General features: G+C 40.2%; 1 protein-coding gene across 4 annotated transcripts in view; it reads left to right on the top strand.

Moving 5' to 3' along the window:
• Positions 1 to 16,464, top strand: part of LOC123609586 (DLA class I histocompatibility antigen, A9/A9 alpha chain-like) — a 592,486-nt gene that overhangs the window by 11,385 nt on the left and 564,637 nt on the right. The gene's annotated exons all lie outside the window — the stretch shown is intronic.

Raw genomic sequence — 16,464 nt, 5'->3', positions numbered from 1 at the left:
TTTTGTCCCCCTCCCTGTTTTTATATTGTTTTTTCTTCCCTTCCCTTAATGGTCATCTGTTTTGTATCTTAAAGTTCTCATATGAGTGAAGTCATATGATATTTGTATTTCTCTGACTAATTTCGCTTAGCATAATACCCTCCAGTTCCATCCATGTAGCTGCAAATGACAAGATTTCATTCTTTTTGATTGCCGAGTAATACTCCATTGTACATGTATACCACATCCTCTTTATCCATTCATCCATCAGTGGACATATGGGCTCTTTCCATACTTTGGCTACTGTTGATACTGCTGCTATAAACATGGGGGTGCATGTGCCCCTTAGAAACAGCACACCTGTGTCCCTTGGATAAATGCCTAGTAGTACAATTGCTGGGTTGTAGGGTAGTTCTATTTTTAACTTTTTGAGGAATCTCCATACTGTTTTCCAGAGTGTCTGCACCGATTTGCATTCCCACCAGCAGTGCAAAAGAGTTCCTCTTTCTCTGCATCCTTGCCAACATCTGTTGTTGCCTGAGTTGTTAACTTTAGCCATTCTGACTGTTGTGAGGTGGTATCTCATTGTTGTTACTGCTTTTTATTTTTATTTATTTATTTATTTATTTAATTAATTAATTTTTTCCCCCCAATATATGAAATTTATTGTCAAATTGGTTTCCATACAATACCTGTTACTGCTTTTTAATGGAATTCTTCTGGGCATTGTCTTCTCCATTAGAGTGTTTTTCCAACATTAACCGAGACTACATGGATATATCAGGCTCAAGATTATTATATGTCCCTCAGACATAGGGTAGTTTTAATTAATGTTCAGTAAAGGGGACCTGGGTGGCTCAGTCGGTTAAGTGTCCGACTTTGGCTCAGGTCATGATCTCACAGTTGGTGAGTTCCAGCCCCGCATCGGGCTCTGTGCCGACTGCTCAGAGCCTGGAGCCTCTTCAGATTCTGTGTCTCCCTCTCTGTCTCTCTGCCCTTCCCCTGCTCATGCCATGTCTCACTTTCTCTCTGTCAAAAATAAATAAACTTTAGGGGCGCCTGGGTGGCGCAGTCGGTTAAGCGTCCGACTTCAGCCAGGTCACGATCTCGCGGTCCGTGAGTTCGAGCCCCGCGTCGGGCTCTGGGCTGATGGCTCAGAGCCTGGAGCCTGTTTCCGATTCTGTGTCTCCCTCTCTCTCTGCCCCTCCCCCGTTCATGCTCTGTCTCTCTCTGTCCCAAAAATAAAGAAACGTTGAAAAAAAAAATTAAAAAAAAAAAAAACTTTAAAAAATTAAAAAAAAATTAATGTCCAGTAGCAAGCTAGTAACTTTGAATGGAAATACTCTAGTTCACTTTAGTAATCACTGAGAAGCACTCAGAGGCTTCTGCTGTAAGCTCCAGGACCTGCTGCGCATAGTGCTACTGGACAGAGTACGCCTTTGCACTGCACTCCAGCTTGTATTGTATGCTGTTTGAGCTTGGGCAGTCTTATTTTCACGTACCCTATCTGATTAGTATTGCTTATAGGGTGGATTGACATGCCTTCTGCTTTATAGTACTAGATAGAGAAGCGCTCCCCAGTCAGACATAATACCCATTCTCGTGAAACATTCAGGCAAAGGAGACAGACTCTTCACTTAAAGATCATTTAAACATTCCAGTTCCCACCCCGAATTTCTACTTTCTTCCTGTAATCTCTTATTTTTCTGTATTTTTCAATCTAATCATAGGCCACATTAGTGCATCAGGAACGGGTTATCGTGCCGCCTTTGCATGTGGCTCCTGTGTAATGGAGTCCTGGAATCTTCTGCTCTCTATCCCCTGATCGTTTTACCCACTCTTATGTACAAGGCTTTGGATCCCCAGCAAGGGGTCAGGTCAAACTACCTTACCTATCTTGTCAATCTTATCTCAGGTAATTTGCCTGACTGTTCCTGATCAGAGTTTTCATTGTGATCTTTGCTTTCTTACTTTTTAAATTCTTCCAAACTGGGGTAACTAGAGCCATCTTATTTGGGGCTTAAAAATAAATATATATTTTAATGTTTACTTACTTATTTTGGGAGAAAGAGAGAGAGTGCACAAGTAGGGGAGGAGCAGAGAGTGAGGAAGAGAGAATCCTAAGCAGGCTCCACGCTGTCAGTGCAGAGCCCGATATGGGGCTTGAACTCATGAACTGTGAGAGCATGACCTGAACCGAAATCAAGAGCCAGATGCTCAGCCAACTGAGCCACCCAGGCGCCCCTTGGTTGGGGGCTTTTTAACGTTGGGGGACAAGCATGGGGTCTCTTTGGTTTACCCAACCTTCCATAGTGCTGTTTTAAGACCTGTATTTTAACCTCATCAATGTTTTATTTATCCCATTGCTTAATAGACATCTGTATTAGGATTCTCCCAGTCAATGGATAAAGAAATTGTGGTTTGTATACACAATGGAGTACTACGTGGCAATGAGAAAGAATGAAATATGGCCCTTTGTAGAAATGCGGATGGAACTGGAGAGTGTTATGCTAAGTGAAATAAGCCATACAGAAAAAGACAGATACCATATGTTTTCACTCTTATGTGGATCCTGAGAAACTTAACAGAAACCCATGGGGGAGGGGGAGGAAAAAAAAAAGAGATTAGAGTGGGAGAGAGCCAAAGCATAAGAGACTCTTAAAAACTGAGAACAAACTGAGGGTTGATGGGGGGTGGGAGGGAGGGGAGGGTGGGTGATGGGTATTGAAGAGGGCACCTTTTGGGATGAGCACTGGGTGTTGTATGGAAACCAATTTGACAATAAATCTCATATATTGAAAAAAAAAATGAAAAAAAAAAAAAAAAAAAAAAAAGGATTCTCCCAGTCAAGTATCTTGGAACCATGTCACCCAATCAAGTTGACACATAAAATATACAAGTCCATACCTTGTCAACTTGCCACTGATAATGCATCTCCTTAAACCATACTTAATTTCCAAATAAAAGCAATACCAGGGTCATAAGTTTATTTAAAATTATTCAACTATCTTGAATACAGCTGAAAACACACTAGTGTTGCTGCCCTTCAGACCTAAAGACACACACTGACAGAAAGTGAAGGGATGGAAAAACATTTACTATGCAAATGGAAATGAAAATTTAAAAAAGCAAGTGTAACAATACATAGACAAAATACACTTTATTATTTTTTAATTTAATTTAATTTAATTTAAATTTAATTTGACTTTTTACTTAAATTTTAGTTAACATACAGTGCATACAGTCCTAAAACTATTGGTTTTAGGAATAGAATTCAGTGATTCCTCACTTACATATAACACCCAGTGCTCATCACTAGTGCCCTCTTTGATACCCATCCCTCATCTAGCCCATCTTCTACCCACCTCCTTCCATCAGCCCTCAGTTTGTTCTCTATCATTAAGAGTCTCTTGTGTGGGAATGCAAGCTGGTGCAGCCACTCTGGAAAACAGTATGGAGGTTCCTTAAAAAACTAAAAATAGAGCTACCCTACACCCAGCAATTGCACTAGTAGGCATTTAGCCACAGGATACAGGTGTGCTATTTCGAAGGGACACATGTCCCCCATGTTTATAGCAGCACTATCAACAATAGCCAAAGTATGGAAAGAGCCCAAATATCCATCGATGGATGAATGGATAAAGAAGATGTGGTATATATATACAATGGAGTATTACTTGGCAATGAAGAATGAAATCTTACCATTTGCAGCTATGTGGATGGAACTGGAGGGTATTATGCTAAGCGAAATTAGTCAGAGGAAGACAAAAATCATATGACTTCACTCATATGAGGACTTTAAGAGGCAAAACAGATGAACATAAGGGAAGGGAAACAAAAATAATATAAAAACAGGGAGGGGGACAAAACAGAAGAGACTCATAAATATGGAGAACAAACTGAGGGTTGCTGGAGGGGTTGTGGGGGGGGATGGGCTAAATGAGTAAGGGGTGTTAAGGAATCTACTCCTGAAATCATTGTTTCACTATATGCTAACTAATTTGGATGTAAATTTTAAAAAATAAATAAAATAAAAAAAGAGTCTCTTGTGGAAAAATAAGATAAAAACATAGAGGGAGGCAAACCATAGGAGGCTCTTGAATACAGAGAACAAACTGAAGGGCGATCAGAGTGGGGGAGGTTAAATGGGTGACAGGCATTAAGGAGGGCACTCTTCAGGATGAGTACTGGCTGTCATATGTAAGAGATTAATCACTGGGTTCTACTCCTGAGGCCAAGACTACACTGTATGTTAACTAATTTGAGAATAAAATAAAAAGTAAAACAAAAATTAAATGGATAAAGAACAAGGAATGAGTGAAGTGAAAAAAAAGAGTCTCTCATCTTTTGTTTTCCTCTTTCCTCTTTTTTCCCCTTCTCATATGTTCATCTATTTTCTTTTTTTTTAAGTTTATTTATTTTGAGAGAGGGAGGGGCAGAGGGAAAGGGAGAGAGATTATCCCAAGCAGACTCTGTGCTGCCAGTGCATAGCCTGATGCAGGGCTCGACTTCACGAACTGTGAGATCATGACCTTAGCCAAAATCAAGAGTCAGACACTCAACCGACTGAGCCAGTCATTTGGTTTGTTTCTTAAATTCCACATATAAGTGAAATCATATAGTATTTGTCTTTCTCGACCTGACTTATTTAACTTAACATAATACACTCTAGGTCCATTCACGTCATTGTAAATGAAAAAGAAAAAGATTTCATTTTTGATGGCTGAGTAACATTCCATTGTATATATATGCCACCTCTTCTTTATCCATTTATCAGTTGGGCATTTAGGTTCTCTCCATAGTTTGGCTGTTGTAGATAATGCTGCTATAAACATTGGGGTGCACGTACCCCTTCGAATCTGTATTTTTGCATCCTTTATGTAAATACCTAATAGTGCCATTGCAAAATTATAGGGTAGTTCTATTTTTAACTTTTTGAGGAACCTCCATACTGTTTTCCAGAGTAGGTACACCGGTTTGCACATCCACAAGTAGAGTAAGAGGACTCCTCTTTCTCCTATCATGCCAACACCTGTTGTTTCTTTGTTATTAATTCTAGCCATTTTGACAGGTGTGAGGTGGTATCTCATGGTGGTTTTGATTTGTATTTCCCTGATGATGAGTGATATTGAGCATCTTTTCATGTGTCTGATGGCCATCTGTATGTCTTCTTTGGACAAGTGTCTATTCATGTCCTCTGCCCATTTCGTAACTGGATTATTTGTCTTTTGGGTGTTGAGTCTGGTAAGTTCCTTATAGATTTTTGATACTAACCCTTTATCCAATATGTCATGTGCAAATATCTTATCCCATTATGTAGGCTGCCTTTAATTTTTGTTGATTGTTTCCTTCACTGTGCAGAAGCTTTTGATCTTGATGAAGTCCTAATAGTTCATGTTTGCTTTTGTTTCCCTTGCCTCTGTGTCTAGTTAGAAGTTGCTCTGTCTGAGGTCAAAGAGGTTGCTGCCTGTGTTCTCCTCTAGGATTTTGATGGTTTCCTGTCTCACATTCAGGTCTTTCATCCATTTTTAGTTTATTTTTGTGTATGGCATAAGGAAGCGGTCCAGTTATGTTCTGCATGTTGCTGTCCAGTTTTCTCAACACCGTCTGTTGAAAAAACTGTCTTTTTTCCATTGGATAGTCTTTCCTGTTTTGCTGAAGATCAGTTGACCATATATTTGTGGGTCCATTTCTGGGTTCTCTATTCTGTTCCATTGATCTATAAGTTTGTTTTTGTGAGAGTATCATACTGTCTTGATGATTACAGCTTTGTAATATAACTTGAAGTCTGGAATCATGATACCTCCAGCTTTGCTTTTCTTTTTCAGAATTTCTTTGGCTATTCAGGGTCTTTTTTGGTTCTATACAATTTTAGGATTGTTTTTTCTATTTCTGTGAATAATGCTGGTGATGTTTTGATAGGGATCACATTAAATGTGTAGATTGCTTTGGGTAGTATAGACATTTTAACAATGTTTGTACTTCTAATCCATGAGCATGGAATGTTTTTCCATTTCTTTATGTCCTCTTCAATTTTTTTCATAAGTGTTCTGTAGTTTAAGAGTTCAGATATTTTCCCTTTTGGGTTAGGTATCTTATGGTTTTTGGTGCAATTATAAATGGGATCGATTTCTTGATTTCTCTTTCTGATGCTTCATTACTTGTGTATAGAAACACAACAGTGGGTGCTGGGTGGCTCAGCCAGTTAAGCGTCCAACTCTTGATTTAGGCTCAGTCATGATCTTATGGTTGTGAGATCAAGCCCTGTGTTGGGTTCTGTGCTGAGCATGTAGCCTTCTTGGGATTCTCTTTCCTCTCTCTCTCTCTCTCTCCCTGTGCTCCTCTCCCCTGCTAGCACTTTCTCTCCCTAAAAGAAAAAAAACCCCAAAAAACAAAACAAAAAAAGAAATGCATCATATTTCTATACATTGATTTTACATCTTGTGACTGCTGAATTCTAGCAATTTTTGGTGGAGTCTTTCAGGTTTTCTACATGGAGTATCATGTCATCTGTAAATAGTGAAAATTTGACTTCTTCCTTGCTGATTTGGATGCCTCTTTCTTTCTTCTTTCTTCTTCCTTCCTTCCTTCCTTCCTTCCTTCCTTCCTTCCTTCCTTCCTTCCTTCCTTTTTCTTTCTTTCTTTCTTTCTTTCTTTCTTTCTTTCTTTCTTTCTTTCTTTCTTTCTTTCTTTCATGTTTTTTTTCAATATATGAAGTTTATTGTCAGATTGGTTTCCATACAACACCCAGTGCTCATCCCGAAAGGTGCCCTCCTCATTACCCATCACCCACCCTCCCCTCCCTCCCACCCCCCATCAACCCTCAGTTTGTTCTCAGTTTTTAAGAGTTTCTTATGCTTTGGCTCTCTCCCACTCTAACCTCTTTTTTTTTCCTCCCCCTCCCCCATGGGTTTCTGTTAAGTTTCTCAGGATCCACATAAGAGTGAAAACATATGGTATCTGTCTTTCTCTGTATGGCTTATTTCACTTAGCATAACACTCTCCAGTTCCATCCGCATTTCTACAAAGGGCCATATTTCATTCTTTCTCATTGCCACGTAGTACTCCATTGTGTATATAAACCACAATTTCTTTATCCATTCATCAGTTGATGGACATTTAGGCTCTTTCCATAATTTGGCTATTGTTGAGAGTGCTGCTATAAACATTGGGGTACAAGTGACCCTATGCATCAGTACTCCTGTATCCCTTGGGTAAATTCCTAGCAGTGCTACTCCTGGGTCATAGGGTAGGTCTATTTTTAATTTTCTGAGGAACCTCTACACTGTTTTCCAGAGTGGCTGCACCAATTTGCATTCCCACCAACAGTGCAAGAGGGTTCCCATTTCTCCACATCCTCTCCAGCATCTATCTATCTTTCTTTCTTTCTTTCTTTCTTTCTTTCTTTCTTTCTTTCTTTCTTTCTTTCTTGTCTTATTGCTGAGGCTAAGACTTCCAGTACTATCTTAAATTGTAATGGTGAAAGTGGACATCCCTCTCTTACTCCTGACTGTAGAGGAACTGTAGAGACTGTTTATCCCCATTGAGGATGATATTATCTGTGGGTTTTTTGTATATGAACTTTATGATGTTGAGGTATGTTCCATCTATACTCTCTTTGTTGAAGGTTTTTTCTCAAGAATGGATGCTGTACAAGCGCCTGGGTGGCTCACTCAGTTAAGCTTCAACTTTGGCTCAGCTCACGATCTTGCAGTTTATGAGTTCAATCTCCGCATCAGGCTCTGTACTGACAGCGTGGAGCCTGGAGCCTGCTTCGGATTCTGTGTCTCCCTCTCTCTTTGCCCCTTCCCTGCTCACACTCTTTCTCTCAAAAATGAATAAGCAGTAAAAAATATTAAAAAAAAAAGGAATGGATACTGTATTTTGTCAAATGCTTTTTCTGAATCTATTGACAGCATCATATGGTTCTTATCCTTTCTTTTATTAATGTGGTGCATCACATTGATTGATTTGTGAATATTGAACCACCTCTGCACCCCAGGAGTAAATCCTACTTGATCATGGTGAGTAATTCTTTTAATGTTGGATTCAATTTGCTAGTATCTTGCTGAGAACTTTTGCATCCATGTTTATCATGGATATTGGTCTGAAATTCTCCTTTGTAGTGGGGTTTTTGTCTGGTTTTGGAATCAATATAATGCTGTCCTCATAAAAGGTGTTTGGAAATTTTCCTTCCATTTCTATTTTTTGGAACCGTTTGAGAAGAATAGGTATTAACTCTTCTTTAAATGTCTGGTAGAATTCCCCCGGGAAGCCATGTGGTCTTGGACTATTGTTTGTTGGGTAATTTGTGATTAATGATCAATATCTTTGCTGGTTATGGGTTTGATCAAATTTTCTTCTTGTTTCAGTTGTGGTAGTTTGTATGTTTCTAGGAATATATCCATTTCTTCCAGATTGCCCAATTTGTTGGTGCATAAATTTTCCTAGTATTCTCTTGTGATTGTATTTCTGTGGTGTTGGTTGTGATCTCTCCTCTTTCATTCATGGTTTTGTTAATTTGGGTCCTTTCTCTCTCTCATAAGTCTGACTAGGGGTTTATCAATTTTATTAATTCTTTTAGCCCCTAGAGTGAAAGCTTCAGGACATGTGTTTACCTTACACCCAGTCACTCCTCAGGACACTCTTCAGAAGCTGGTCTGTGTTGCGATCTATTCACCTCCTGAACACTGCTGGTTCAGAGTTTCCTGGGTACCTGAAGGGTGTTACACCAGTATGGAACTCAGTATGGAAAACTGTAATCCTTAAATTTCTGTATGCTTTAACTTTCTTCTTTATAAGTCTTGGCTTTATAGTAATAAAATTGTTTTAATTAAAAAATAATTCTTCCAAAGAACCAGCTCTTAGTTTCATTGATCTGTTCTACTCTTTGTTTGCTTCTATATCACTTATTTTTCTCCTAATCTTTATTATTTCCTCTTTTTCTGCTGGCTCTACACTTTATTTGCTCTTCTTTTTCTAGCTCCTTTAGGTGTAAAGTTAGGTTGTGTTTTGCTTCTTGAGGTAGGCCTTATTGCAATATACTTCCCTCTAAGGACCACCTATGCTGCATCCCAAAGGTTTTGGACTGTCATGTTTTCATTTTCACTTGCTTCCATGTATTTTTAAAATTTCTTCTTTAATTTCTTGGTTAACCCATTCATTCTTTAGTAGGATATTCTTTAATCTCTATGTATTTGTGGTCTTTCTAAATTTTTTCTTGTGGTTGACTTCGTTTCATAGTGTTGTGGTCTGAAAATGTGCATGGTATGATCTTAATCTTTTGTGCTTGTTGAGGGCTGATTTGTGACCCAGTATGTGATCTATTCTGGAGAATGTTCTTTGTGCACTCGAAAAGAATGTGTATTCTGCTGCTTTAGGATGGAATGTTCTGAATATATCTGTTAGGTCCATCCAGTCCAGGGTGTCATTTAAAGCCATTGTTTCCTTGTTGATCTTCTACTTGGGTGATCTGTCCATTGTTGTAAGTGGGATGTTAAAGTCCCTTACTATTATTGTGTTATTATCAATGAGATTTTCAATGGTTAGTATTAATTGATTTATATATTTGGGTGTTCCAAGTTAGGGGGCATAATATTTATAATTATTAAATCTTCTTGATGGATAGACCCTTTAATTATGATATAGTGCCCTTCTTCATCTCTTGTTACAATTTTTGTTTTAAAATCTAGTTTGTCTGATATAAGTACAGCTACTCTGGCTTTCTTTTGATGTCTGTTAACATGATAGATGGTTCTCCATCTCCTCAGTTTCAATTTGTAGGTGTCTTTAGGTCTAAAATGAATCTCTTGTAGGTAGCATATAGATGGATCTTGTATTTTTTATCCATTCTGATATCCTATGTTTTTTGATTGGTACATTTAGTCCACTTATATTCAGAGTAATTATTGATAGATATGAACTTAGCCACTGCCATACGGTGTTTCTGGTGATGTTCTCTGTTCCTTTCTAGCCTTTGTTGCTTTTGGTCTTTCTTTCCCACTCAAAGCATCCTCTTTCCCCTTTAACATGTCTTGCAGAGCTGGTTTAGTGATCACAAACTCCTTTAGATTTTGTTTGTCTGAGAATCTGTTTATCTCTCCTATTCTAAATGACAGCCTTGCTGGATAAAGTATTCTTGGCTGCATGTTTTCCCCATTCAGCACCTTGAATATATCATGGCACTCCCTTCTGGCCTGCCAAGTTTCTGTGAACAGACCTACTGCAAATCTGATTTGTCTTTTTTGTAGGTTAATGACTTTTTTCTATTGCTGCTTTCAGGATTCTTTTCTTGTCTGTGTATTTTGTGAATTTGACTATGATATGTCTTGGTGTGGGCCAGCTTTTATTCATTTTGATGGGAGTTCTCTGTGCTTCTTGAATTTTGGTGTCTGTTTTCTTCCCCAGATTAGGGAACTTTTCAGCTATCATTGCTCAAATAAACCTTCTCCCCCCTTTCATTCTGTTCTTCTTCAGGGACTCCTATGATACCAATATTAATACATCTTAAGGGATCACTGAGTTCCCTAAGTCTACATTCATGATCTAATACTTGTCTTTACCTCTTCTTTTCAGCTTCATTATTTTCCATAATTTTTCTTCTATATCACTGATTTTTTCCTCTGCTTCGTCCATCCTCATTGTAATTGCATCTAGTCAGTTTTGCATATCAGGTATAGTACTTTTTATTTTGGCCTGAGTAGTTTTTAGTTATTTTATCTCTTCGGTAAGGGACTGTCTAGTGTTTTCTATGCTTTTTCAAGGCCAGCTAGTATCTTTATGATTGTTGTTTTCAATTCTAGTTCAGGCATCTTATATCAGTTTTCATTAAACCCCTGGCCATTACTTCTCCCTGTTCTTTCTTTTGGGGTGAATCCCTCCATCTTGTCATTTTTTCTAGGTCACTTCTTTTTTGTGTGAATGTTAGGAAAGTCTGTTATATTCCTGCTCCTGAGAATAGTGGCTATATTAAGAAGAGGTCTTATACCGTCTTGGGCCTGGTGCTTCAGGAGGTGTTTCAGATTGTGCATTCTGCTGTTGTTTTGGCTGTTCCTTCCCTCAAGTCAGTCCTCTGCAGAGTTTCTTCTTGCCTGTGTGTGGGGTGTTTGGACCTTGTTCACTGTGTGGCAAATTTTAACCAGGTATGTTTTGGTCTGCTTGGTAGAAGAAGCTAGATCCTGTTTCCCCTAGAGCTGAAGCTTTGAAGCACTCTATGATCATAGACTTGGTGCATGCCAGGGGTTTGTGCTGGTATTCTGGGGGAGGGGCCTGCTGCACTGATTCTCTGGTGGACATGCCCTTCGTGGAAATGCACCTGCAGGACACAGGGGGATGGGGCTTTGTGTAAGCCTTCACTGGGGGGTACTGTGTTGCTCACTGAAGTCAGTCAGTGCTGATGGCATCGTTCTGTTCTCTCCTCCAGGGAGCAAGGAGTTCACGCCTGCCAGTCTTCAGGAAGCCCCCACAGAAAAGCACACAATGACCCCTCTTGTGTCCCTGGTTTCCATCAGATCTCTGCCTTCACCCTGTCTGTGTCTAAGCTGTCTGTCTACCAGGCTGCACAGTACTCCCATGCTTCATCTCAGGCATGCAGCTGAGTTTCAAAACTCCAGATTTTAAGGATCTGTACAGCTCAGACTCATACTGAGCCTCTGAGGGAGGATCTTGCCACACTGTGATCTGTGCTGGTTTGTCCCAGAAAACAGTTGCATGAATGCACAGAGGTTTGGCGTTTATGGTAAAGTGCAGCAAAAAGCTGGTACCAAGGTTTGCTGCCTTCAACCGGTGTCTTTGTTCCTATGCTAGTGAACAGGGCAGCACTTTGGTGGTGCTAGTTCTTTTGTCCTTGGAGACACCATGCCACTACTCCCAAATACACTCCTAGAAAGGCAACTGTTTCAACCTGAGCGATCCAAGGGATCCTCAGACTACACTGTCTGCTCCTGGGTCTCCACCCTCCTTCCCTTCCAGAGCACTACTGAGCTTGCCAGACAAGACCCCAGTGATGGTGCAGATTTCTAAAACCTCAGAATTTGAGCTCCACTGCTTATAAAAACTTGCAATAGTGAGCCCCTCTCCTTTGGTTTTGGGGAAGTGTTTTTCTTGTGCAATCCCCTGCGCGTGCTTTCTCTCTCTCTCTGTCTGGCTCCTCTCTTAGTGACCAGGACTCTCTCCCCTCTACAGCACCTGAGATTCTCTCCCCACCCCATCAACTTTCCATAACTCCTATCTTCCATGATGTGCTGTTTTTCTGCCTCTGGTTGTGTAGTCTTTAGATTAATTTCTTGGGTGTTCAGAATGATTTGATCTTTATCTAGCTGTGTTCAAGGGATAAGGTAAGCTTAGGGTTGCCCCTACTCCTCTCCCATCTTAACTCCTTCTCTTGTAAATTATATATCTGATAAGGGGTTAATACCCCAAAGATATAATTAACGCATACTGTTTAACATCAAACCTCCCAAACAATATGATTAAAAAATGGGCAGAAGATGGGGCATCTGAGTGGCTCAGTCAGTTAAGCATCCAACTTCAGTTCAGGTCATGATCTCATGGTTCAGGAGTTAGAGCCCCGCGTTGAGTTCTGTGCTGACAGCTCAGAGCTTGGAGCCTGCTTCAGATTCTGTGTCTTCTTCTCTCTCTGCCCCTCCCCAACCTGCACTCTCTCTCTCTTTCTCTCTCTCTCTCTCAAAAAGTAACTAAACATTAAGAAAATTTAAAAAAATGGGCAGAGGATTTGAATAGACATTTTCCCATTGAAGCAGGCAAATAGCCAACACACAAATGAAAAGATGTTCAAAATCACTACTCATCAGGGAAATGCAAATCAAAACCACAATGAGATATCACCTCACACCTGTCAGAATGGCCAACATTAACAACTCAGGCAACAACAGATGTTGGCAAAGATGCAGAGAAAGAGGATCTCTTTTGCACTGCTGGTGGGAATGCAAACTGGTGCAGCCACTCTGGAAAAGAGTATGGAGGTTCCTCAAAAAATCAAAAATAGAACTATCCTACGACTCAGCAATTGCACTACTAGGTATTTATCCAAGGGATACAGGTATGCTGTTTTGAAGGGGCACAGGCTATAAACCAAAGTAGTCCTAAGAGGAAAGTATATTGCCACACAGGTCTTACTCAAGAAGAAAGAAAAGCCTCAAATACACAACCTAACCTTATACCTAAAGGAGTTAGAAAAGGAACAGAAAGCAAAGCCTAAAGCCAGCAGAAGGGAAATAACAAAGACTAGAGCAGAAATAAACAATATAGAAACAAACAAAACAAAACAACAACAAGATAACAGAAACAGATCAATGAAACTAAGCTGGTTATTCAAAAAAATTAATAAAATTGATGACCCCCTAGCTAGACTTATCAAAAAGAAGAGATATAACCCAAATAAATAAAATTGTGAATGAAAGAGGAGAGATAACAACCAACACCACGGAAATGCAAACAATTATAAGAGAATATTATGAACAATTATATGCCAACAAACTGGGAAATATGAAAAAAATGGATAAATTCCTAGAAACATACAACCTGCAAAAACTGAAACAAGAAGAAGTAGAAAATTTGAACAGATGCATAATTAGCAAATAAATTGAATCAGTAATCAAAAATTTCCCAACAAACAACAGTCCAGGGCCAGATAGCTTCCCAGGAGAATTTTACCAAACATTTAAAGAAGAGTTAATACCTATTCTTCTCAAACTGTTCCAAAAAATACAAATGAAAGGAAAACTTCCAAACTCATTCTACAAGCTTAGTATTACCTTAATTCCAAAACCAGACAAAGACCCCACTAAAAAGGAGAATTATAGACCAATATCCCTGATGAAACTGGATGCAAAAATTTTCAACAAAACACTAGCAAATTGAATTCAACAGTACATTAAAAGAATTATTCACAATGACCCAGTGGAACTTATTCCTGGGCTGCAGGGCTGGTTCAATATTTGCAAATCCATCAAGGTGATACACTCATTAATAAAAGCAAAGAACAATATGATCTCAATAGATGCAGAAAAAGCATTTGACAAAATACACCATCCTTTCTTGATAAAAACCCTCAAGAAAACAGGGATAGGAGGAACATACTTCAACATCATAAAGGCCATATATGAAAGACCCATTTGGAATTCTCTGTCTCTCTCTCTCTCTCTGCCTCTCCCTCACTCACTTTCTCTCTCAAAATAAACAACAACAACAAAAATATTCTCTCTTTCCCTCTGCCCCCTCCCCAACTCGTGCAAGCACTGTCTCTAAAATTAAAATAAATCTTAAAAGTAAAATACAACTAAGAGGCACCTGGGTGGCTCAGTTGGTGAAGCATCTGACTTCAGCTCAGGTCATGATCTTGAGGTTCATGAGTTCTAGCCCTGAGTCAGGCTCTGTGCTGACACCTCAGAACCTGGAGCCTGCTTCGGATTCTGTGTCTCCCTCTCTCTCTGCCCCTCCGCTGCTTGCACCTCTGTCTCTGTCTCTGTCTCTCTGTCTCAAAAATAAATAAAACATTTTTAAAAATCTAATAAAAAATAAAAACACAACTATGAATCCTCTATTTTATTCCCCCTTTGCTTCTTTATTTTGTTTTTTAAATTTCACATATGAGTGAAATCAATAAACAAAGAGAAAAAGGGAGAGAGAGAGAAACAAAGAAATCGACTGTTAACTATACAGAATAGACTGATGGTTACCAGAGGGGAAGCGGGTGGGGGGATGGGTGAAATAGTTCTTGGGGATTAAGAATTACACTTGTGATGAGCACAGAGTGATGTATGGAACTGTTGAATCACTGTATTGTACACTTGAAACTAATATTACACAGTATATTAACTAAGTAGAATTTAAAACTTAAAAATTTTTTTTTAATGTTTATTTATTTTTGAGAGAGAGAGACAGAGTGTGAGATGGGGAGAGAAAGAGAAAGACACAGAATCCAAAGCAGTCTCCAGGCGCTGAGCTGTCAGCACTTAGCCGACCTGGGGCTTGAACTCACAGGCTACAAGATAATGACCTGAGCTGAAGTTGGATGCTTAACCGAGTGAGTTACACAGGCGCCCCTAAATTAAAACTTAAAAAAAAATACAACCATAAAAGAGACACAAATATATATATATATACAAATACATATATACACAAATACATATATATATATGTGTGTGTGTGTGTGTGTGTGTGTGTGTGTGTGTGTGTGTATTTACAACAACTTAGGAGCTTTATGAGTCTGATTGCAATATTCTTAGACACATTTCTACACCAAGGGGCTAACTAAAATCACTACAACCAGAGTGAGTCCAGTGAACGAAACTGAGTGGATCGCAGGTCACAAGTCTCCCTATCTCCCATGGGCAGGACAGCGTCTTCTCTAGACTCTGGTTTGGAGCTTCCTCTGGAGGCCTCAGAATCCAACCCTGACCCTCCACCCAGGGAGACCCCGCAGGGATTCCTCCACTGCTGAATTGGAAACTGGTTGTGACCAATCACCACTCCCCATCATTGAGGCAGGCAGGCAGGCAGGGGTTGCTTCAAGGGAGTGGGACTATGTGCAGGGCTGACTTTGGGGGCATGGCCAGGGTCTCACCTTCCAGGTGACCTATGGTTGCCCGGTGGGTTCGTGGGTTCTTATGGACCCCTGCTCAGTAGACATTGGCAGATCGCCTACAGCTGTGCCTGAATGAGGACCTGTGTTCCTGAACCGTGGCGGACACACACAGGTCACCTGCCACAAGTGGCAGGCGGCCAGTGTGGCGGAGCACCAGAGGAACTACCTGGAGGTGACGTGCATGCGTGGTATAGGCTCCGCAGGTACCTGGAGAAAGGGAAGGAGAAGTTGCAGCGCGCAGTTGGGAGGGTCATCTCAGCACTTCTGCGATCTCTCCAGAGACTAGGGCTGTGCTCCCCGGAACAGGGGAGGAAAATGGAATAGATGCCCGAATACCATAGGTCAGGAGTCGAGGTATTAAGCCTTGGCAGTTCAGATCCTCTGCCAGAAGAGTGACTAACTAGCCTAGAGGCCCAGCCCTTCTCTCAGAAACAATTAAGGGATCCAGTCCCCCAGGGATGGAGGAAGAAACCATCCATCCCTGCAATAACCAACTAGCAATACCCTCTGATTCTCTGTTAGCAGCTTTAAGAATTTCGGGGGACTTTCTCTCTCAGGCCTTGTTCTGTGCCCCATGTACTATGTGTTTGAACTTTTCTGAGTCACTCTGCTTCCACCCAGATCAGAACCAGAAATCCCTTTCTTCCCTCAGAGAGCTGTAGTTTCCTAGTCTGTCCTGTCTTGTCTTCATCCTAGAACTTTTCAAGGAATAAGAAATGATCTCAGGTCCCTGTGTCCAGGCTGGCATCTGGGTTTTGTGCTCCCTTCCCCCACTTCAGTTGCCACATCCATTCTCAGGATAGTCACATGAGTGCTGCTGGTGTGACGTATGACTAAAGCAAAATTTTTTTAATTTTCTGAGCCTTTTTCTCAGATTC

The sequence above is a fragment of the Leopardus geoffroyi genome, chromosome B2 (assembly GCF_018350155.1).
Source record: "Leopardus geoffroyi isolate Oge1 chromosome B2, O.geoffroyi_Oge1_pat1.0, whole genome shotgun sequence".
NCBI lineage: Eukaryota > Metazoa > Chordata > Mammalia > Carnivora > Felidae > Leopardus > Leopardus geoffroyi.
This window is presented reverse-complemented; position numbering and strand designations above follow the sequence as displayed.